At 50.2% G+C, this 24518-nt stretch overlaps 1 protein-coding gene across 2 annotated transcripts in view; it reads left to right on the forward strand.

Moving 5' to 3' along the window:
* Positions 1 to 24518, forward strand: part of FANCG (FA complementation group G) — a 288288-nt gene that overhangs the window by 130459 nt on the left and 133311 nt on the right. The gene's annotated exons all lie outside the window — the stretch shown is intronic.

Below are 24518 nucleotides of genomic sequence, written 5' to 3' on the forward strand. Positions count from 1 at the left end.
GTAAGGCGCTGTGGTGGTTCTTGGAGCTAGGTATGTGCTAAATTAAATACCCAAATTAAATTATGAAAATGAATCCTTCTTATATTTAGAATATGCTCCATGGAGCGACCAGCTCTCGGAACAACACAATAGTTTGAACTTTAAGAGCGCTTTTTAGACACAAGGATTTCCTGCTTTTTCAGATGCAGCCCTGCCTCCTTACGGCTGCCAGGCAGATGCAGTCACAATGCCATGCACCTGCCCAGCCTCACCCACTCCATGTTCTGTTCCTCATGAGAGTATCCTAGAATCATATCTCAAACTGCTATTAGGCCTCCTTTAAGTATGAGCTCATTTAAGATGGTGTAACTGTATTGACCTGACCTTTTGTATTAGAAGCAACCACATTGCTAACCCTATATGACATTAAAGAAAATTAAGAATAATATCATATGACCTGAAATGGGTCTGTTTGCAGAAACTTTAGATTTGATTTGATTTTGATTTGGAGAGTGAGTTCCAGAGTCTAGTAGCAGCAGCTGAAAAAACTCAGTCTTGTGGACTCAGGGTAGGGTGACCAGATTGCGGTGGGCTGATTGCAAATCACTACCAAGAGTATAGGCATAGTTACAATACTTCTTGGATCTACTGAGTTAAAACTGCTAAGGAATGCTAACCAAGAAAAAGGTAGAGCATCACCAAACTTAGATATGTTCTCAGTAACTTGCTCAGCCTGACCATGATCCCTGCGTTCGTGGGCACAGACTTTGAGGAAAGCTTCTTCAAGCTGTGTTTTGATTAGCCTCAATACCTTCATAACAGTAAAGATCGATTCACTGGGAATAGACTATCAGTGTTGTGCCTCACACAGCCTGCACATCTCCATCTCTAGGGCCTGCCTGAGGGCACATGGTGCTGGTGGACCACATACATATTTGAGGAGAGGCTAAATGACCTGGCCCCGGTTAGACCTTCTCGGCCACTATCTAAACGGGTCTCTGCCCCGTGGTTCACCGGGGCGCTGCACGCTTCTCGCAGGCAGTGCAAGGTGGCTGAAAGGACCTGGCGAGCCCAGTTTAATCTAGAAGCCAAGCTCGAATACAGGAATATGGTCAAAACTTACCATCGAGCGATTTTGGTTGAGAAGAAAAGCTATTTTGCCAGGAGGATCGAGGATGCTTCGAACTCCGGCAAGGAGATCTTCTCGATCGTTAGGGAATATATCACCCCGCGGTCGAATGGGACTCAGTCCGCTCCTAGTCGGAAGTGGGCCTCGGATCTGGCAGGCTTCTTCACCACGAAGATCAAGACGATACAGGAGTCATTTCCATCGCGGCCGGAGGCTGTTCTGTCTGGCCCTGATGCTGGCTATGTCCCATCGATTTTCGCGGGACCTATTCTTTCTGATTTCCCGCCTTTATCTATGGCCTCCTCCTTGGCTCTGCTCGCCAATCTTAAATCTGGGTCACCGCTTGATCCATGCCCGGCCAAATTTTTGGCGAGGATGGCGGAGGTAGTTAACCCGTTGGTTAACCCTCTCCTGAATCGCTCCCTTAGCCTAGGCGAGGTTCCTGTGGCGTGGAAGCGGGCTATGGTCATTCCTTTGATTAAAAAGCCCGGTCTGGCTCCTGAGGTCTTGGCCAATTATAGGCCGATTTCTCTTCTTCCGGCCTTAGCCAAGACCCTGGAGAAGCATGTTCACAGCGTGCTTTCCAATTTTCTGGAAACCAACGACCTGCTTCACCCTACTCAGTCGGGCTTTCGCCCTAACCTGAGTACGGAGACGGCGCTGTTGGAGGTTTCTGAGGCCATCAAGGAGACGCTAGATCTGGGTGGTAGAGCGATGTTGATCATGCTCGATCTGTCGGCGGCCTTCGACACCGTCCCCCATGGGGGTCTCCTCTTAAGACTTCATGAGATCGGTCTGAGGGGGACGGTGTTGAGATGGTTTACATCTTTTCTAGCTGGTCGCCGACAGTCGGTCTGGGTTTCCTCGGCTTCCGCCGAGATGCCGCCATTGGGAGTCGGAGTCCCGCAGGGCTCGGTATTGAGCCCGACTTTGTTTAACATCTTCTTGACCCCATTGGCGGCCCTGGCGGAGTCCTATGGAGCCCAGATCGTATCCTACGCGGATGACACCCAGCTGCTCTTCACCTGCCGGAAAGGGGAGGATTTTGAAGGAGAGAGTATCTGTGAGTGCCTTGGGGCTGTTTTTAAATGGCTCCAACTGAACAGCCTCAAGTGCAACTCAGATAAATCGGAGGTACTCTTCTTCGGTTGCCAATCCGACCCGGACTGGCAGATGTGGTGGCCGACGGACATGTCTCCACCGAGCCAGTCGTCGCAGGTGGCAAAGAATCTGGGGGTCAAAATTGACAACGGTCTGACCCTCAGATCTCAGATCCTCACTCTTACAGGCTCGTGTTTTGGACTTCTCCGCATGTTGCGGAAGTTCTTTCCGCTGCTCTCAGAAGATCACAGGAGGATTGCGGTGCAGGCCTTGATCGGTTCAAGATTGGACTATGCTAACATCTTATATCTTGGCCTGCCCGAATACCTCCTGCAGCGGATGCAGGTGGTCCAAAATGCGGCGGCTCGCGCCATTTTTGGCTTGCACAGGCGAGCGCATGTTTCTGGCCTGTTACAGGCACTTCATTGGCTGCCTATCCGACAGCGGATAGTTTTTAAAACTTTGACTCTTGCTCACAAGGCCTTTTACTCAACTGGGGCTAAATACCTGCAGAGGAGGCTTAAGCAATATTGCCCGTCGCGATCTTTGAGATCAGGATCACAGCTTCTTGCCGTTGTGCCCCGTGTGAGGAAGGCTCGACTGGGAGGTCGTTCCTTTATGCTTCGGGCTCCTCAGCTCTGGAACTCTCTGCCTTTTCTGTTACGAAGCAACTCTAATTTGCTATCTTTTAGAAAGGCCCTCAAAACCTGGCTGTTTGCCTCTTAGATTTTACAAAACAATAAAAATTTGTTTTTTTGTGCTTCCCTCTTTATTCTTCATGTGTTATGTTTGCTTTTAGGATGTCAATAAAGCGCCGGGACACTCATTGAGTAGCCGTGCGCTATAAAAGTCACAAAATAACATAACATAACATAACATAACATACCTATCCACGTCTGTATTTCACAATTTTTCCTTATGGTGCAGGACACTACATGCTGTCCTGCCTTTTCCGTTCTAGGACCTCCAGTCACCAGGTTCTTTAGAGACGCGTCATCAATATACTTTGTAGGCAGAGGAAATTGTGACTGGAGCCAGGGAGGTACAAGTGGAGGCATGTATAAGGCTTGTAGCAGTTGTGTAATATGTGGATAGACTAGATAACTCAGCTACAAGGGCTAGTGCTCTGCTAGGAGATTGACGTCAACTTTGCATGTTCGACCGCCCAAGATGGACACAGCCGATCTTATACTCCTGGAGAACGTCCTCAGTGCATATCAGACTGATTTCCCTTTTTCCTCCTCCCAGTTGGGCCACCAGGTTCTTTAGAGACGCGTCATCAATATACTTTGTAGGCAGAGGAAATTGTGACTGGAGCCAGGGAGGTACAAGTGGAGGCATGTATAATGCTTGTAGCAGTTGTGTAATATGCGGATAGACTAGATAATTCAGCTACAAGGGCTAGTGCTCTGCTAGGAGATTTACGTCAACTTTGCATGTTCGACCGCCCAAGATGGACACAGCCGATCTTATACTCCTGGAGGACGTCCTCAGTGCATATCGGATTGATTTCCCTTTTTCCTCCTCCCAGTTGGTTCTACTACGCTCTCGAGACTTACTGTCGATGGAAGGGTATCTCTGTTCGATTTGTGGACTTCGAGCACTAAAACTTTGGACTCGATCCTATTGTACTGGTTTTGACTTTCTTGAACGTTTTGATTCTTCTGTCAACATTGCGGTTCTAGCGGTGAGAGCTCGCATGAAAGATCGGAAGGGCCAGGGATGAGTTTGATTGTCTGGGTTTGATATAACGGCTTCATTGGAAACGGGACTTGCAACTTATAACGACGCGGGAGTCGGGCGGTTTTTATAAACTTCCCCGGTTTGTTTGGCTTGTAATTGCTACTTACAATGTTTTGCTTATATTTGGGGGTCTTTTGCTTCTGGCGGGGGGTAGGGGAGAACGGGAGCCTGTATGACTTCTCCTCCTCCACTCTTTTCCTTCTTTTAGGACTTAGTTAGTTGGGCGACAGGCACGCTGCTAGTGGGGTCAGGCCGTAGCCATTGCAGGGGTGCAGGGTGGGGGGACTGTTTTTTTTGTTTTTGTTTTGTCTTTATTTAGTTCTATGGCCTTTTTCTTTCATTTCTTTCTTATATGAGAGGTGGGTTGCTTATCCTGAGTTGCTCTTTTTCTCATATCTGGGTGTCTACTCTGGTCTTAATTATTCTGATTTGTGGGTGGACAGGCCTCGAAGATCTCAGCTTAACGGGGTTGCTGATCCTGCTGTTTTTCATCAGGACCTTTACAAAAGTGAGAAAAGGGAAAGACTTAAAAACAACAACAACATGCTAGTGTCATGTGTGGTGTATGTTACCTCAGTGGATTCTCCTATGCCTAAAGGTCAAAGACTAATTGCCACATGAGGGGTCGGCGGGGCAAAACATCAGGGATGAGCCCATAGTAGCTCTAATCGCCAGTGTCCGCGTGGGGAGACCTACCCTTCACCGCCGAGCTCGAGTAAAGGTCCTGATGAATCGCGGGTGATTTTCCCCTCTGCGAGAAACATGTCGACCACCTCCACTTCTAGTCTCCTCTAGGATCACTTGAATTAGCCTGTTGACACCTAGCGAGCTAGCCCCACCTTTTAGTTGCAGCCAGGGGACCCCCAGAATAAAGTTAATTCCGGTACCCCTTGCTACATTTTAACTGCCCTATCATAATCACCATACCACCTTGCCCACACACCCCCACCTCACCATAAGGCTGTTGGACAAAAAGATCTCCGCCAAAGAGCCCCTCTTTGAGGTGAGCCCGTCGGGGGTTGCACCGCCTCCCCGACGAGGAGCAAACGCCGATGATGAAGCATGACACCCTTCTGGGTGTGTGAGGCAAACACATCCAACAAAATGGATGCCCTTAGGTGTCACATTAACACCTCTGGTCACGCCAGCTAACAATTTCCCTTTCTCTCTATGAGGAACAGTTCAGCAACCCCCCCTTTTTGGGTGGCTTCCTTGACACCCTGGGACTAATAGATTGCTGGAGGCTGCTACACCCTGGACAATTACAATACACTTTCCACTCTGGTGCTCATGGTAGTCTTTCGAGACTTGACTATATCCTGATGCCCGCAACACAGGCCCCACTTGTTAAGGAGATAAGACATCTGGCTAGGCGTATCTCAGACCACTCCCCCTTATGGCTCGTAATGGAAACAGGACCGGGAACTGAGGGCCGGGTAGCCCCGATCAACCCTTGGTATCTCCGTGACCCCAAGATCCATACGGAACTGATCAAATCACTTGACCATTATTTTGTGGAGAATGTGGGGGCTGTGTCATCGTCTGTCTCGCTATGGGAAGCCTATAAGGCGGTCATCCGCGGCCACGCCTTATCGTTAATTAATAATGCTAAGAAACGTAAGTGCGAGCAGTGGTCCGACTTGAAACTGAGATATCAGACATAGAAAGAGAGCTGGAATCTGATGTTACCCAGGACAGGTTGCACCTCCTCGCCTCAAACAAACCGACTATAGAGCGTTGGTCACTGATGCCGCCAAGGTGATGAGTAGAGAGCAGCAAGGCCGTTTGTATGATGTGGGTGATAAGGCCGGAAAGTTGATAGCTTGGTTGGACAAGAAGGAGAGGGCTAGTCGTGTGGTTCCTTTGATTGAGAGGGCGGATGGAGTGAGAGTGACTGACCCGGTTGAGATTGTGGAGTGTTTTTCTGAGTATTTTCAAACCGTATACTCCCCAGTGTCGGACAGACCGGAACAGGATTCGCATCTGCTTCTGAGAGACATTGCTTTGCACCGCTTGTCGGAACTGGATGGGGAACTGATGGACGCGACACTCTCTGTCGAGGAGGTCGCGACCGCAATCCGCTCTGTGAGATCGGGAAAGGCCATGGGTCCGAATGGTCTTCCCATCGAACTCTATAAACTGCGCCCAGACAAAATAGCACCACATCTTCGCTCGATATTTTTAGAATCGCTAGACGCGGGTACCCTTCCATCCGATCAAAGGCTTGCGTCTATCGTCGTGATTCACAAGGAAGGGAAGCCGCGGGATTGCTGCGCGTCGTACAGGCCCATCTCGCTCTTAAATGCTGAAAAATAGCACCACATCTTCGCTCGATGTTTTTAGAATCGCTAGACGCGGGTACCCTTCCATCCGATCAAAGGCTTGCTTCTATCGTCGTGATTCACAAGGAAGGGAAGCCGCGGGATTGCTGCGCGTCGTACAGGCCCATCTCGCTCTTAAATGCTGAGCCTAAGATCCTTGCTAAAGTGCTTGCGAATCGTTTAATCTCTGTTGTCTGCGACCTGATCCATCCGGATCAGTCCGGGTTTATTCCGCACCGGAACACGGCGCTGAACCTTCGGCGTTTACATGGCGCCCTTGCGAGAGCGTCCTCGCTGCGTGAATCGGCCATTTTGGCTTCTTTGGACGCCACAATGGCGTTTGATACGCTGGAATGGCCATACCTTTGGGCTGTCCTCGCCAAGTTTGGTTTTGGCCCAGTTTTCATCAGTTGGGTGAAACTATTATATCAAGACCCCTTGGCCCAGGTAGTTGTTAATGGTCGTGTTTCTGGCTCATTTTCTCTCGGAAGGGGTACTCGCCAGGGGTGCCCGTTGCCTCCGCTTCTTTTTGCTCTTGCTTTGGAACCTTTGGCGGCTTGGCTGCGCTGGAAGCCGTCAATGAAGGGTATACGCTGGACCCCAGATTTCGAGGACCGGATATCGCTCTATGCTGAAGACATCCTGTTATACCTCACGTCGCCTCAGAAGTCGCTAATAGTACTATTCGATGTCTTGACTTCCTTCGGTAAAAATTCTGGCCTTGTGATCAATTGGTCCAAGTCCTGCGTGTATGTTCTCTCTGGAGACCCTCCTCTCTTGCCGCGTGGGTGCCCAATACAGGTGGTACACGCGGGTTTCAAATACTTGGGGGTGTTTATCACTTTAGATCCTGTGGTTCGCTATGAACGGAACCTGCTGCCCCCGCTTCAGCGCTTGCGATCCGATGTTGTGGCATGGCGTAAACTTCCGTTGTCCCCGCTTGGGCGCGCGGCTCTATTTAAGATGATGTCACTGCCCCGATTTTTGTATGTCCTACAGAATGCTTGCGATACCATCCCGGGCAGCTACTTTCGGGAGATTGAAAACTTGCAGCGACACTTGATATGGGGTGGACGGTCTCGCATAGCACTTGCCAAGTTGACACTTCCTTGGTACGACGGTGGAATCGCTCTCCCGGATATTAAGCGCTACTACTGGGCCTCTCAACTGGGGGCGATTAATCACGGCACGTACGATCCCGCGTCGAACCCCGCGTTCAAAATGGATAGATGGTTGCTGCCTGGTGGTGACTACAACAGGGCGCTTTATACGAAATCCGCAGGGAGGCTGCTCACTGGCCCTACCAAGATAGCGGTGCAAGTATGGCATCGTGCGAATGATGCCATGGGATGAAAGAGTAGACTTACACGCGCCACTCCGCTTTATGCTTCCGAAAGGCTGGGTTCCCTATGGAAGACAAAAGGCTTTTATAGATGGGAAGTGATTGGTATGTGCAGGGTGAATGATGTGTGGACTAAGGGTAGGGTTAAAACCTTTGACGAGTTGAGATTGGAGTATGACCTGAGTGACAGGGAGTTTTTTAGATATGCTCAGGTCCGACACGCGCTGATGGCGGTTTTCCCTCCGGGTACTATTGTTCCGGAGGCGTCACCGCTTGAGGATCGGGTGCTGGATGGGCACGTTCCAGACAGTACGATTTCACTTATTTATAAAAAGTTGATAAACGATAGGACCGACCTTTTACAGCGACTCAGGGAAGCTTGGACTGGCGATGGTTTGGAGTTAGGTGACGAGACTGGCAGCAGGCCATATCCTCGCCGAAAGAGGTTGCAATTCCGGCCCGCCTTAGGGTTGTGCAGCTTAAGATTCTCCACAGGATCTATGTTACCGGTCCGCGCTTGGTCAGTATGGGTTACGCTTCGGATGGGCTGTACAGGCGTGGTTGTGGCCTTCCGGGCACCTTTCTTCACATACTCTGGGAGTGCCCGGTAGTTGTTCGTTTCTGGAATCGAGTGCATGCAGTAATGGAAGAGGTCACAGGTGTTATGTTGTTGCCTGAAGCTAGACGATGCTTGTTGAATGTGTGGGAACCGAATGACTATGATTTGTCACAGACTCAGTGGGTGACCCTTGGCAATATGATCGCTAAGAGGGATATCGCCCAGTTGTGGGGCTCCCAGAGGCCACCCACAGTTCTGGCATGGAAGGAGAATATGGACTGGTGTATGTTCAGGGAGAAGACGGTGTATGTGGCCCGTGGCAAGCCCCGCAGGTGGGGTAAGATTTGGGGTCAATGGAACTCCTAACGGGGAGATATATGTACACCCCCCTTCACACAACTGGTGGCGGACCCTCCCTCCCCTTGACCCGACATTCCTGCTACCATGTTGCTTTGATTGTCTCAGGACTCGCTGTATCCCTCAATCCTCCCATCCTGCAATGTCAATGATTGTATTATGATCTTATGCTTTCCTCCCCGCAGGACGCTTCGCCATTCGATTGCTTGTACTGCCTTGATTATTTCTTTTTGTTTATGTTGTTAAAAGTTTCAATAAAAAGAAATACAAAAAAAAAAAATATATATATATATATAAAAAAAAAACGTAGCATGTTCGGCCAGATCCCATGTGGCATCCTCAAGAATATTGAGATGGAACCTTATTACATCACTGGGACTATGATCACAAGACACAGGGCAAGAGAATGACAACAGTTAACTCCGACAAATACAGGTCACAATACAGTCGCTCAAGGGCATTTGTGAAAAAGGAAAGATGCAGGGGCAAGATCGGATGTTCATTTTCCTACCATAGGTATGATCATTTCAAAATTAAATCAAACTTTTAGGAGCCAGAGAGGAGGGACCGGTGGGAGAGAGAGGAAAGACTGGGTGGGGCGGTCGATGAAAGGGCTGTTGCTTTTATTAGTTAGGGGCTGTGGAGGTCTGATGGCGCGCATGATAACTTAGTTGATTGGAGTCAGGGGTTAGGTCAGGGGGAAGGACTCAGCAAAGCAATGGAGACAAGTGGAATGTGTGACTTGGATGAGCAAAGTGAAGTGTTGAAGCTTGAAGGGATGTGATGAGAAGGGATCTTAGAATGTTCCTCCTGAAGCTATTATTAGAAAACTTATAGGATTCAAAGTCATTAAGGGTAGACTTGTTTGTGGTGATACATGGATGGGAAAGGAGCAAATTAATAGTGTGAATTAGTTTTGGTGATGATTCTTGAATGAGGAGATTATATTGGTGTGGTACTTCTGGCATTGTCAAGAGCAGTAGTGATCTTGGTAAGTGTGGTATCCTGGTTTGGATGCGATGCCCCTTTCTCACTAACCTGTCTTGCTGCTCAGCCTATGTGGATGAATGGTGGAATGTTGGAGTGTGTGAGGTAATATAGAATGTGTGGGATGTCTGGTGGATGGATGACAGTTGGAAGAGAGGGCTGAGCAGCAAGAGAGCTGCTCCTGGTGGGGCTTTAATGATTATATGATTTAACCTGATAATTCATCAATAAACCATCTTTAATCATCACATCTCAGCTACAGTCTATCTTATTACATTTGGTGACGTTGGGACTGAACCACTTATGCAAAAACATCTAGAAATTTCGTGATCAAGATTTAAAGCAACAAGTAAGATAAAAGAATTTATTTAAAATTACTCAAACTTTCTGGCACACCAACTAAGCCCCACCAGTGACCTAACACCGGTCGCCCTCAACTCTGGACGTGGCAGTTTTTGCCAGCATACAATTTAAGTGTGCCAGACTCGACTTCTACTTTACTGCCTGAGATTAATTGAAACCTACATATTGTCAGCACGTGCGTGTGAAGTAGACGCACCCTCAGGACTCTTAACTTTATTTGGGACTCTGCTGCACGCTTTCTGACCCTGTGTACCAGTTCCTGTCACCCACATTTGAAATGTGCGAGGTTCCGCCTGTGTCCCCTGCTGCTCATCTGTGCTGCAAATGTTTTGTCTGGACACTTTACTGCCTTGCGTCCAGTGATAGAAGTGGGCGGGGACGGAAGGGCACGGCGTGCCCCTACTTCTAAAAAATTGTTCAGTCCGTTCCCCTACTTCTTGCTTTCAAAAAAGCGTCCCGGGACGGCAAGAATAGTCCAACTTTAAAATGATAACTTTTTTCTTTCCGCTTCCAGGGGCTGCTCGCACTTCTCTGTTGTACTCCAGAGGCTGCAGCAGCCCCCGCCCCCCCTGAGCTCGCACAGGCCGAGGGCAGGCCATTGTCATTCCGATTGAGGCAAATTAGCCCCTTTCGAATGACAATGCGCCCACCCTCTGCCTTTAACATATCAAGTGCCCCTGAGATCGGAGTTGGTGATTAGACAGGAGCTTTCCCCAAGCAGAGTACTGTGGGGAACTTGACACCTTTGTCAATGTTGTACACGGAGTGTAGTGAACTGGGCAGGAGCAGTGACCGCAGTGACCAGACAGAAGAGGCGACAGGAAAGGAGAGGAACTAGGGCAGGAGAGGTGTCGGGGCAGGAGAATTGACAGGGCAGGAGAGGTGACGGGGCAGGGGAGGTGACGGGGCAGGGGAGGTGATGGGGCAGGGGAGGTGATGGGGCAGGGGAGGTGACGGGGCAGGGGAGGTGACGGGGCCTGAGCTAGAGCAGTAACCGGGCGTGAGCGGTGAAAGGACAGGAGCGGTGAAAGGACCAGGAGCGGTGAAAGGACCAGGAGCGGTGAAAGGACCAGGAGCGGTGAACAGGACAGAAGCGGTGAACGGGGCAGGAGCAGTGAACAGGACAGGACAGGAGCAGAGAACAGGACAGGAGCAGGGAACGGGACAGGAGCAGGGAACGGGACAGGAGCAGGGAACGGGACAGGAGCAGGGAACGGGACAGGAGCAGGGAACGGGACAGGAGCAGGGAACGGGACAGGAGCAGGGAACGGGGCAGGAGCAGGGAACGGGGCAGGAGCAGGGAACGGGGCAGGAGCAGGGAACGGGGCAGGAGCAGGGAACGGGGCAGGAGCAGTGAACAGGGCAGGAGCAGTGAACGGGGCAGGAGCAGTGAACGGGGCAGGAGCAGTGAACGGGGCAGGAGCAGTGAACGGGGCAGGAGCAGTGAACGGGGCAGGAGCAGTGAACGGGGCAGGAGCAGTGAACGGGGCTGGAGCAGTGAACGGGGCAGGAGCAGTGACTGGGCAGGAGAAGCGACTGGGACAGGAGAGACGACGGGGCAGGAGAGGCGACGGGGCAGGAGAGGCGACGGGGCAGGAGAGGCGACGGGGCAGGAGAGGCGACGGGGCAGGAGCAGTGAACGGGGCAGGAGAGGTGACGGGGCAGGAGAGGTGACGGGGCAGGAGAGGGGACGTGGCATGAGCTAGAGCAGTAACCGGGCGTGAGCGGTGAAAGAACAGGAGCGGTGAAATGAAAGGGGCAGTGAATGGGGCAGGAGCGGTGAACAGGACAGGAGCAGTGAAGGGGGCAGGAGCAGTGAACGGGGCAGGAGCAGTGAACGGGGCAGAAGCAGTGAACGGGGCAGAAGCAGTGAACGGGGCAGGAGCAGTGAACGGGGCAGGAGCAGTGAACGGGGCAGGAGCAGTGAACGGGGCAGGAGCAGTGAACGGGGCAGGAGCAGTGAACGGGGCAGGAGCAGTGAACGGGGCAGGAGCAGTGAACGGGGCAGGAGCAGTGAACGGGGCAGGAGCAGTGAACGAGGCAGGAGCAGTGAACGAGGCAGGAGCGGTGACGAGGCAGGAGCGGTGACGGGGCAGGAGAGGTGACGGGGCAGGAGAGGTGACGGGGCAGGAGAGGTGACGGGGCAGGAGAGGTGACGGGGCAGGAGAGGTGACGGGGCAGGAGAGGTGACGGGGCAGGGGAGGTGACGGGGCAGGGGAGGTGACGGGGCAGGAGAAGGAGAAATTACAGGACAGGAGACGGAGAAGTGACGGGACAGGAGAAGTGACGGGACAGGAGAAGTGACGGGACAGGAGAAGGAGAAGTGACGGGACAGGAGAAGTGACGGGACAGGAGAAGTGACGGGACAGGAGAAGGAGAAGTGACGGGACAGGAGAAGGAGAAGTGACGGGGCAGGAGAAGTGACGGGACAGGAGAAGTGAAGGGACAGGAGAAGTGAAGGGACAGGAGAAGGAGAAGTGAAGGGACCAGGAGAAGGAGAAGTGAAGGGACCAGGAGAAGGAGAAGTGACGGGACAGTAGAAGGAGAAGTGACGGGACAGGAGAGGTGACGGGACAAGAGAAGGAGAAGTGACGGGACAGGAGAAGTGACCGGACAGGAGAAGTGACGGGACAGGAGAAGGAGAAGTGACTGGGCAGGAGAAGTGACGGGGCAGGAGAAGTGACTGGGCAGGAGAAGTGACGGGGCAGGAGAAGTGACGGGGCAGGAGAAGTGACGGGACAGGAGAAGTGAAGGGACAGGAGAAGTGAAGGGACAGGAGAAGGAGAAGTGAAGGGGACAGGAGAAGTGACGGGGACAGGAGAAGTGACGGGGACAGGAGAAGTGACGGGACAGAAGCAGGGCCGGACTGGCTACTGGGCAGTTAGGAATGCTGCTGAGCTGGGGGGTGATTTCGATAATGGGGACCTGCGTGAGCTAAACGAAATTCGTTTTGCTTTCTGGATTTCGCAGCACACGCAGGTCTGCATGGACGAAATCCGCCTCCACTGCAGTAAAATCAGGCAGCAGCTTGGCAGCATTCCTAACTGCCCGGTAGCCAGTCCGGCCCTGGACAGGAGAAGTGAAGGGACAGGAGAAGTGACGGGGGCAGGAGAAGTGACGGGGGCAGGAGAAGTGACGGGGGCAGGAGAAGTGACGGGGGCAGGAGAAGTGACGGGGGCAGGAGCGGTGACGGGGGCAGGAGCGGTGACGGGGGCAGGAGAAGGGAGGGGGCAGGAGAAGGGAGGGGGCAGGACTGTTCCTATTGGGTGCAGAATCTAGACTGATTTGCATATGGCTGGGTCCAAACTGGAATGGCATGGTGAGCAAAGAAACAATGGATTTAGGCCCAGATCTCTGTACTGGGGTGAATGTATGATATTGTTCTGCATTCAGTTGTTCTTTTTGCTATATTATGATTGAGCAGCTAGCTGGCGACATGAATATGAAGGAGCCTTTGTGGGTTTCCGTGAGTATAGATTCTCCTGAAGAGTTCCTTTCTCTTCTGAGCCCTGCCTAACATGTGTACAGGAGGAGCCCTGTATTCATGACCTCAATGTTTGAGACAAAAAATATTCATGGATTTCTGAACATTGAGTAAAAGCATGAAGGTAACATGTTGTTCCTGGTTAGTGTTTGCTTTTTCCTGAATTAAACCTCAAACATGTTTATCCATTGTTTTAATTAAATAACGGTATAAGCTGTAACTGGTCAGTGAAATGCTAAACGTACTAAAAATTGGTATGTTTTGCTATTTCTAGCCACGCCCCTGACTCCGCCCACTGATTCAATCTTCGGTTATTCCCGCCCCCTGATTCTCCACCCACAGTTCCCCTACTTTTTTTCCCCCACTTCGACCACTGCTTGCGTCACATTTCAGAAAAGCAGTACCGTCAACTGAGTCAGTGAATTATGATCTGGGACATTGCTACTGGCATGATTGGATACTTACTGCCACCTACTGGAGGAATGTCAAACTTTTATTTCGCCTGCACCTTCGTTACTAATGTAAGAAAATGTTTTTCTGAAGGGAAAATGTCTTGTGACAGAGGGGACATGTGGAGAATACAAACTCTAAAATTACCTTCCTCCAGGTGAGGCATTTTTTGTCTATTATTTATTAAGAGCAATTGAGGCTTTACTCTATATCGGCAGTTAAACCGCCTCTTCAAATGGAGCTCGAGCTGAGTTTAGCGCGCGCATTCTGAGCACGACATGCATGTTTCAAAAATTGCTTACGCAAGTGCAGTCCCTACCTTCTTTACTTCTATGCGGTCCAGTGATGCTTTTCGGAGGGTACTGTGACGTATACTTTATTATGATGCTCTTGGCTGTTTCAAGACGATCGGGAGCATCTGCACACCTTGAACCACCCGGCCTAACGTGAATAATGTGCCGCCGTTTTTTGTTTACACCGCAACTCTAATCTGAGCCAAACTGTCTCCTGAAGTTCACCACGCCTACTGTCAACCACGGTTTTGCGCATTGCATTAAAGGTTCTGACATCGTCTTTTCATCTAATTTTCTTCTGCTTTTATTGTCTGCATGCCTCCATTTTCTTCGTTTGCGACTTCTATTCCCAAGGCATCGATGTTTTAAAAATACATCAGATTATCGTAGTGGTTCAGCAGGTACTGTTACCTTTTGTTTCCCCATCCTGCTTAGTGCATCATTTATTCCAGCGCATCATGTTCTACAGCGATGCGCACCCTACATGATTTATTGTAGTTATAGTCTACAACTCTTCAGCGACGCGCACGCTATTTAATTCAACAGTGTGACAACCTTTTCATCAGTGCACACATTATATCTGGGTACCACAATCGACTTTTTCTGCATTTTTACAAGGAGTTAAGTCTGCCTCCTGTTATGATCTCAGTCCTTCATCACGACAACGGTGTCTACTTTGTTTTTTAATTTTTTTTTATGGGGGACTGTATTTGGTCTTTTACTATGTATTGTTCAGCATTCTATTACAGGCTAAATGTTTTGATTAAGAGTTTCTTCTCTTCAGGTTTGATTACAGCAATGTTCTCTAAACAACCATGTCCACCCAAACTCACGGGTTCCGAAGCACGGGGATTGAGTATAATGCCAAATTTCCACTGATCTTTCCAACCTACTATATTGACTCCTTTGACAGCCACATACAGTTTGACTGGCCTACACTTATCTTTAAAAATAAGATCTACTTCAAAAAAACCTAACAAATCAATTCTGGATCCATCAAAACTTACCGCACAAATGTCAGATGGTAAAATTCTGGAAAGATCCAACTTGTAACTTAAACGTAGATTAAAATAATCCGTAGTTATGATCGTTCAAGGACAGCCAGAATCAGCAATAAGTTCCAGTCTGACTTCCATAACTACAACCTCACATATAGGTTTTCTTATGTGTTGACACTCCTCAGAAGTCATTCACATTGTGTTAGACCTGTCAGCCCTTTGGGTGGTCCCTCCTATTTATTTATTTATTTTTGTCCCCTTTTTGCCCCTCAAATCTCTTCATTTTTATGTCCACTTGAACTTTTTGGTGTTGTCCTGGGGGTTAGGTGCTCCTTGGGCCTATAGTTCCTCATAGGCCTGGAAATCCCTCCTTTTCTAGGGCAAGTTTAGCTACACAAAATGGTGGCCAGTAACTGCCATAACTGATTATCTCAGGGAAGGAGCCCATAGGACAACATAGGGAGACTCTAGAACCTTCCAGCTGGTTCTAGTGGCCTGAGGCTAGCCTATATAAGGTCAGGGACAGGGCAGCCATTTTGTTATGTCCAGTGAGCTGTTGTGAGATCTGGTCAGGAAAGGAGTGAGGCGATCTTGTGGGGAGGAAGGCGCACTGAGCAAGGGGAGATCGACTTCTGAGCCGGCGGCCCTTCCAAGTGGCTGTCCCTGACTCTCATTGGCAAAATGGAATTTGCTCTGGAAGAATTGGAGACCTATACTGTGGCCCAGCTTAGAGACTTTTGCCAAAATATGGGAGTGTTCTTTAAGCGTGGTGCTAAAAAGGGGGAACTCCAGACCAGTTTGAGGGCATGGGTGGCAGTGCACCCAGAGTGGAAGGAGGAGGAAGAGGAGGAGCGGGACACGGTCATCAGGATAGATGAGTTGTACCAGCCTGAGAGGGAGAACCTACTGACAGGTCCCAGAACACTCTCAAGGGAGGGCAGCAGTGTTTCCGTGAGAAGTTTGACTGAAGCCGAACTAGCGGACAGGAGGGAGAAAAGACAGCTGAAGTGGAAGTTAGCCCGGTTGGAAAAGGAGAAGGAGGAGCAGAGGATGGCTCATGAGTTGAAACTCAGAGAGTTAGATCTCAAAGCCCTACAAGCGGGGACTCCCAATACTCCTAATGGTGGCAGCGAATCCAAAGATGCAACCAGGGAACCCAGACCCTATCTACCAAAGGATGTAGTCGCCAGCTACAGTGCAGGGGATGACATCGCCAAGTGGCTGGCTGCCTATGAGGTCTCCTTAAGAGCCCATGGGATACTGGAGAAACACTGGGGGGGGTGGCTTGTATAAATACATGCCTCCTGCAGGAAGGGATACACTTTTGGCCCTAGAGCAGGGAGAGCAGACCCACTACCCCACCATGAAAGTGGCGCTGATCAAGAAGTTTGGGCTGACCCCAGAGAGGTATCGGCAGACGTTTAGGGGTAGTCACAAACTAGGCACACAGAATTGGGTGGATTTCTTGGACTACGCAAAGAAGGCATTAGAGGGTTGGGTTCAAGGCAGCGAGGTGAGGGACTATGAGGGGTTGTATGACCTTAATCTCAAGGAGCACCTACTCGAGAAATGTTTTCCCGAGCTGCGACAACACCTGGTGGACAGCAAGCTGACCAACCCCCGGAAGCTTGCTGAGGAGGCGGACATATGGGCAAGTACCCGGGTGTCCTCAAAGGGAACTGGAGGGGATTCCCAAAGGACCGGACAGGGCGCCCCCCAGAAGAAAGAGGGGGGAGATAAAAAGAGGGAGTTCTCAAAAGGCCCCCAAAACAGTTTCCAGGGAAAGGGAACAGGATTCACCCCTGAGGCTAACCCGCCGAGAAACCCTCATCCTGGCCAAAGTCAGCAGCCAAGGGTTGTCCACTGCTTTGAGTGTGGTGGCGTTGGACACTATAAGGGAGATGTCAAGTGCCCAAAGAGACCACCCCCTCCCACTGGAGGAAAAGCCCCGGGAGTAGCTAGTGTAGTGCTCGGGGAGGAGTTGCCATTAGATAAGGGGGGGAGTGGACGGGTGTCACCTTAGTGTCCCTGGGAGATCGGGAGATGGTTCCTAAGATCCAGGTGCCCTCAAATACTACTAAGCATGGGCAATGGGTTACCATCAATGGCCAAAGAGGGGAGGCTCTGAGAGACACAGGAGCCAGTATGAATATGGTAAGGCGTCAACTGGTGTCTCCAGTGCAGGTGATTCCACATGTACTCCACCCCGCCGCGATGGCTGACGGCAGAATGGGCCACTATCCAGTGGCCGAGGTTCCATTTGAGTGGGAAGGGGTTGCAGGATCACTTCGAGTTGCCGTAAGCCCTGCCGTGCCAGTCGATTGTCTGTTGGGGAATGATATGGAGCACAATGCTTGGAAGAAGGTGGAATACCGGACTCATTCTGAGATGCTGGGTACACCGGACTGGGCCTGTGCTAGCACAAGGTCCGCGACTACCCGGAGGGGGAGTTCGCTTGGACTGGAGCCTGGAACAAAGGCCCAGCCAGCTGCCAAAAAGGGAAAGAACCGAGGACAGGAGAAGCCTGCCTTGGCTTCCACGCCCCATGAGACAGATAGGCCACCTACGGTGGTGGACCAGGAGTCCGTGGAGGGGGAAGTTGTCTCCCTGGAGAACTTACCTATCCCTGCTGAGTGGCATGTGGAAGGAGGGCCTACCAGGGAGGAGTTTTGTAAGGGCCAGAAGGAGTGCCCTACCCTTGAGGGACTGAGGCGACAGGCCGAAGCCCAGGCAGCAGGGAACGTTATTGGAAATTACCATATTTACTGGGAGGATGGACTCCTCTACAGTGAACCTAAGGCACCTGTGCACGGTTCATCACGGGCCTTGGTTGTCCCACAACGTTACCGAGCCTTTCTTTTAGAGTTGGCTCATGAGATACCCTTGACAGGACACTTAGACCAGGACAAGACCTTTGCCCGGCTTGTCCCCCACTTTTACTGGCCTCAGATGAGTGGCATCCGACACATACTGTCGGACATGTGTATCCTGCCAAGCCAGTGGGAAAACAGGGGTGAAGCTGAAAGCTCTCCTGGAACCACTTCATGTCGTTAGCACCCCCTTTGAAAGGGTGGGCATCGACATTGTGGGGCCATTGGATCCACCAACTACAGCTGGTCACAGGTTTATCCTGGTTCTGGTGGATCACGCCACACGGTACCCAGAGGCAATTCCTCTGAGGACCATTACTGCACCTGCAGTGGCTAGGGCCCTGATGGGGATCTTTACCCGAGTGGGTTTCCCCAAGGAGGTTGTGTCCGACAGGGGGACCTACTTCAAGTCAGCCTACATGCGGGCTATGTGGAAGGAGTGTGGAGTTACCTACCGGTTTACCACTCCTTATCACCCCCAGACCAATGGTCTGGTGGAAAGGTTCAACAAGACCTTGAAAGTCATGATAAGAAGTCTGCCTGAGAGCCTGCAGAGGAAATGGGACGTCCTCCTCCCCTGTTTGTTGTTTTCCTACAGGGAAGTGCCACAGAAGGGAGTGGGCTTCAGCCCCTTCGAGCTACTGTATGTGCACCCTGTGCGTGGACCTCTCAGCCTGGTAAAAGATGGATGGAAAAAGACTCCCAGGAAGCTTCCCCAGGACATGGTGAGCTACATGCTGGCCTTCCGGAGCCAAATGGCTAAGTTTTGGAAGCAAGCTTCTGACAACTTGAAAGCCAGCCAAGCAGTGATGAAAAAGTGGTATGACCACAACGCTCACCCCGTGGAGTTGGAGCCTGGCCAGAAAGTGTGGGTGATGGAACCTGGAGAGCTAAGTGCCCTCCAGGACCGCTGGACAGGCCCCTTTGAGGTGATGGAGAAGAAGGGTAAGGCCACCTACCTGGTGGATCTTAAGACCCCTCGACAGCCCCTACGGGTGCTGTATGCCAATCGCCTCAAACCCCACCATGAGAGGCCCGAGGTCATCTTGATGATGGTGACTGATGGGGCAGAGGAAGCGGAAAGCGAGCCTCTCCCTGATCTCTTTTCGTCTCAGGAAAAGGATGGGTCGGTGGAGGGGGTGATTCTCTCCCCATCCCTGGCTCCTGAACAGCGAGAGGACTGCCGCCAGGTCTTGGAGCAGTACTCCTCGTTGTTCTCCCTTGTCCTGGAAAGGACCCACCTGTGTACCCATGATGTGGACACAGGAGACAGCCCACCAGTGAAGTCTAAGACCTACCCTCTGTCAGACAAGGTGAAGTCCAGCATCCACAGTGAAGTTACCAAGATGCTGGAGCTAGGAGTCATTGAACCTTCTAGTAGCCCCTGGTCCAGTCCGGTGGTTCTGGTACCAAAAGCTGCCCCACCGGGCACCACTCCAGAACTGAGGTTCTGTGTGGATTACCGGGGACTGAACTCAGTGACCAAGACTGATGCACATCTGATCCCTAGGACGGATGAACTTATTGACCGGCTGGGAGCTGCCCAATACCTGAGTACCTTTGACCTTACTTCAGGGTACTGGCAAATCTCCCTTACAGATGGAGCAAAGGAAAGGTCAGCCTTCTCCACGCCTGAGGGCCACTACCAGTTCTGTGTGATGCCCTTTGGGCTCAAGAATGCCCCTGCCACTTTTCAGCGGCTGGTAAACCAGGTCCTCTCTGGAATGGAGGCTTTCTCCGCTGCTTATCTGGATGACATTGCTGTCTTCAGCAGCAGTTGGGAGGACCATTTGTGTCACTTACAAGCTGTTCTACAGGCCCTGAAACAGGCTGGCTTGACAATCAAGGCCAGTAAATGTCAGATCGGGCAGGGGTCGGTTGTGTACCTAGGCCACTTGGTTGGCAGGGGAGCGGTGCAGCCCCTCCAGGCAAAGATTGAGGCAATCATGGCCTGGGAGCCCCCCAAGACCCAAACTGAGGTCTGAGCTTTCCTGGGCCTCACAGGTTACTACCGTCGCTTTGTGAAGGGGTATGGCACTATTGTAGCTCCCTTCACTGAGCTCACATCTAAGAAACAACCTCGACGGGTAGTCTGGACGGAGGCTTGTCAGCAAGCCTTCGAGAGGCTGAAACAAGCAATGTGTGCAGCACCGGTCCTGAGGGCCCCGGATTTCTCCAAGGAGTTCATAGTCCAGACAGACGCATCAGAGCATGGCATTGGGGCAATGTTATCGCAACTCAATGAAGAGGGTCTGGATCAGCCTGTTGTCTTCCTGTCTAGGAGACTGCTTCCCCGGGAACAGAAGTGGAGTGCAATAGAGCGGGAAGCCTTTGCGGTGGTATGGGCTCTGAAGAAGTTGCGACCATACCTGTTTGGCTCGCACTTCCTGGTTCAGACTGACCACCGCCCCCTTCGTTGGCTGATGCAAATGAAGGGAGAAAATCCCAAGCTGTTGAGATGGTCCATCTCCCTACAGGGCATGGACTTCCGGGTGGAACATCGGCCTGGAGTGGACCACGCCAATGCAGACGGTCTCTCCAGGTATTTCCGCCTTAGTGATGAGAACTCCCAAGGGATTGGGTAGCTCTCCCCACTTTCAGCTGGGGGGACGCGTGTTAGACCTGTCAGCCCTTTGGGTGGTCCCTCCTATTTATTTATTTATTTTTGTCCCCTTTTTGCCCCTGAAATCTCTTCATTTTTATTTCCACTGGAACTTTTTGGTGTTGTCCTGCGGGTTAGGTGCTCCTTGGGCCTATAGTTCCTCATAGGCCTGGAAATCCCTCCTTTTCTAGGGCAAGTTTAGCTACACAAAATGGTGGCCAGTAACTGCCATAACTGATTACCTCAGGGAAGGGGCCCATAGGACAACATAGGGAGACTCTAGAACCTTCCAGCTGGTTCTAGTGGCCTGAAGCTAGCCTATATAAGGTCAGGGACAGGGCAGCCATTTTGTTATGTCCAGTGAGCTGTTGTGAGATCTGGTCAGGAAAGGAGTGAGGCGATCTTGTGGGGAGGAAGGCGCACTGAGCAAGGGGAGATCGACTTCTGAGCCGGCAGCCTCTTCAAGTGACGTGCCCCCCTATTCATCGACCAAGCCCTGTTGTGTGGGGACTGATTCCTACCCCATACGTTATAAAAGCGTTCTTAGACTATCCCCTGTATGCGGTGGAGAGCTGACCTACGTGGCATCACTGAATAGTAGTAATCGTGATTGAGGAGCCACTCACTGCAGTAAAGTCCCTGTGGAGCTGTGGAAGAGCTCCCCGGCGGTGGCGTGACCAACAGCTGTGGGAGCGCGTGCCTGCCGTATGTGAATCCTTCGGATTTGTGAGGAGAAGTCTAGCGAGCGAGGTGCAGCGGAAGCGAGTGATCTCCCCAGCTGTCATCGCAGCGTCGGAAGAGGAGGAGAAGAGCAGACGGAGGCCGGCTGTGGGCGGAGACCTGAAATCCTGTCGAGTCGGCGAGGAAAACCCCCCGGAAGAGCGGACGGAGGCCGGCTGTGGGCGGAGTCCTGAACTCTCTCGGAGACGGCGAGAGACAATCCCCGGAAGAGCTGGGTGCTGCCCTGAAGAACAACGAGACCAACGCGGTGCAGTCGCGGTAAGCTCGCACCTCAGGTAAACAGGCGAGGGCAGTCCACTGACAGCGGAGCCTTCTCGAGTACGGGGAACTGCACGGGCCCAGCTAAAGGACGGGCAAACAGGACCTCACACCTACAGTAAGGAGGGTCATCGGTGGGGCGGGAGAAGGAAGCCGAATCCAGTTCTCTGTCCCCCCACCTATTGACTTGCATCACCCTCGGTGCCTAGTTACTGCAGGACTGACACCTCCTGAGTGTCGCCAAGCTGAGGGAGGTTCTTCCGAGAGAGGGAACCGGTACAATTAACAGAGTCTGTTCCAGGCAGGAAATTGGGGCTAAACAAGAGACATATAAGGTGGTGAGCAGGGAGGGGAAAAGGAATCCAAGTGCCTTCAGTTAACCCATGCGGGAAAGGGGTTCAGAGTGTCCCTGAGCTATTCATTACCCAAAAGAAAGAGTGCCACATAGAGGATTAACTGATTGTGGGACAAGACAGAGTGTCCTATATTGTATAATCCAATGAGAAATCTTTGCCAGGGTTTCATTGAGGGGAATGAGACTGATGTTATTATAAGCCTCATGCATTAGATGATTACTCTGCTTGTTGTGATGCAGATATTCCTGTTTTGAGCTAAGGTGCTGAAGAGGAGGCGGGGTGTAATTGATAAAGTTTGTATCCTGCTGAAAATAGAAACCCTGAGCTTCTAAGGGTAAGGAACATTAGTGAATGACTATGTGGGGAAGTGAAATTTCCTAGCTGCTACAATTGAAACTGCATTTACTTTCTGAGTGGGGAGAAGTAATAGGTAGCAGTGAACTCCTGTCAACTGGGGAAAGTAAGGAAATGTTGCATATATACTGTTGAGCTGATTCTCTTATATCCATACCCCAAAAGTGCAATCAATTGACTGTATATGTATTGGAACGCCATATGCTGAAGATCAGAGAACTTATTTTATAAAACAGCTCGTATTTTTCTAAGACTGGTGTGGTGTCTTTCTTTTCTAGTGGATGGACGTTGTGTTACTGAAGGGTGCGACGCAAACTTTACACATGTGCCTTTGGGATAAGCCTTCCGACTCTGTGCCAAGCTACCCTATGTAGACTTGTAACCCCCGGTCCAACACATTGGAAATACCATCAGTCAAAAACACACAAAACCTTTACTTTCAGCACTACACCCTCCACCACATTCACACTTGCACACTTTGGAAACTTCCTTTGGAATCTCCTCTGTAACTAACGCTATGTTACCTCGAGAAAAAGGTACACATTTTTTTTACATCCCTACACACATTGGAAAAATGTCCCAACCTACCACACTTCCTGCATTCCCTATTAATAGCAGGGCAACCACCATATGAAGCCATATGTGTTTTGCTACCACATTTAAAACACATAGGAGTTTTGTCAAATTTTTTACAATTGCCATAATTGTTAAATTTAGTTTTACTAGAGCTAACCTGTGAGTTACCATTAGGCTGAAAGTCTGTACGTTTGACCAAACACACATCATCAATAGGTTCATGTTTAAGCTCATTATGTTTTTTAACCGTCAGCATCCATTTTTCAGATTGTTCTAAAGATTTTGCAATAGCTACAGCCTCAGACAATTTTGGATCCCCTAGCTCCCAAAGTCTTTCTTGGGTTTTCTTATTTTTTTACATGAACAATGATTTGATCCCTCAACATTTCGTCACACATGTTGCCAAAGTTACAATGCAATGATAACGATCCTAAAGCTGTGATAAAATCATCAAAGGATTCTGTCTGATATTGTGCTCTTGTATAAAACTTGTAGCGGTTGAATGCTTCTTTGTAAACATTGCTTCCTTAACCTTCACCTTCAGAAGGCGGAACCTGTGGTAACGCTCTGAACACCATTTGTCCCTCTGACCCTAAACAATTTAATAAAATACTTTTCTTCCTCTCTGCTCCCATACGTTCGCCATCAATTGCCTTCATATAATTAAAAAATTCCTCCTTCCAACGTGTCCAAGGTATTGGAGGATCTCCTTTGTTTTGTAAAAACTTTTCTGGTGGGTCAAATGGCATGCTCATGAGTTACGGGTTGTGTACTAGTATACTAATGTGTAGTTTATGTCCAAAATGCAATTCTTCTTTCAGTGCATACGATACGTTTTATAAGAACCCAAAATAGTTCAACAGTATGCTTAAATTCACAATGCTAAAATAATGTACAAGAAAGAATGAATAAGCAAAAGAAAAAAATACAATTAGTTCAGTTTTGCGATCCTTAAGATGTAATATATTGCGGTGTTCAATCGATAGTACTATATTGCGGTGTTCAATCGATAACTCCAAAGTAGTTGACACTTCTTCGTTTATAATGGAAAAAAAAAAATGAAGGAAATGAATGAGCTTACTTCCAGCACAAAAAGATGAACCAAGATGTTCTCCCGCAGAAACTTACACTCGGTTAAACCTTCAGTTGCTTACACGGCTTTCGCCTGTATATTTTCTTCCACTCTGTAACTTTTCACCATGGCAACCCAAAATGGCCGAAACGTCTGACATATGCGATGACGTGTCCACGTTGCTTCCTGTGACCGCTTTGCGTTTCAACATGTTAGCGTAATTCCTACCGTGTTCCACAGAACGCGCTGCACCACTTGAACGTTCGGACACACTCCAGATTCAGCTGACGTCAGATGACAAGCTGGTGAGCACTGCGCGTGTAATTTTAAAAAGAAAATAACATCCAATTTCCTCAAAAATTGCTTTAAAAACAGTCTTAACACGAAGGAAGGGAATATGAAATTCAGGGTTTCACCCAAAAAAATAGTACCTTGTGGTAAACTTATACGATTAGTCCTCAATTTCCTTTCCAAGTAAAACGATCTTGCAATGGATACTCCACGCCTGTGCCGCACAAAAGTTGATGGAGTTTCCTAGTTTGACCCTCGTCGCCAAAATGTAGTTACAAATATCAATCCAAGC

Source organism: Lissotriton helveticus, chromosome 2_1 (genome assembly GCF_964261635.1).
Source record: "Lissotriton helveticus chromosome 2_1, aLisHel1.1, whole genome shotgun sequence".
Lineage (NCBI taxonomy): Eukaryota > Metazoa > Chordata > Amphibia > Caudata > Salamandridae > Lissotriton > Lissotriton helveticus.